Raw genomic sequence first — 584 nt, forward strand, 5'->3', positions numbered from 1 at the left:
AGAGAGAGAGAGAGAGAGAGAGAGAGAGAGAGAGAGAGAGAGAGAGAGAGAGAGAGAGAGAGAGAGATGATAATGATGATGATGGAACTTTATTTTTCAAGGATAGAGGTTTAAGGTGACGCCTTTTCTTACAACCGGTCCTTACTTCTAATACAAATGTCTAATAAATGATAAACAAGTAAAGCAACATGACAAATAAACAAAGTAAACGAACGAACCAGCAAACAATCGACAAGTAAGCAAACAAGCAAATAAACATAAACAACAAAATGACAAAGTAAGGAACATACAAATCAAAAGCAAAACATGCAACATATTAATTGAGGTTATACATGTAAAGTGATCGACGGTTAAAGTTCCATCCTCACCTATTCACACTTTACTGACACTATACACAACCATCAGTGTGTATAGGAAACAGGTACTTAACGCCTTCGTCCGTACGGGTTACACACTGTGTATAGCCAAACGGTACCTAATGTGGATTTCGTACGTACAGAAGTCACACAGATCCGTCTGCGTATGACCGGTACCTAAGGTGCTCCTCGTCCGTATGTGTGTGTGTGTGTGTGTGCGTGTGTGTG

The sequence above is a fragment of the Littorina saxatilis genome, linkage group LG7 (assembly GCF_037325665.1).
Source record: "Littorina saxatilis isolate snail1 linkage group LG7, US_GU_Lsax_2.0, whole genome shotgun sequence".
In the NCBI taxonomy this organism is placed as follows: Eukaryota; Metazoa; Mollusca; class Gastropoda; order Littorinimorpha; family Littorinidae; genus Littorina; species Littorina saxatilis.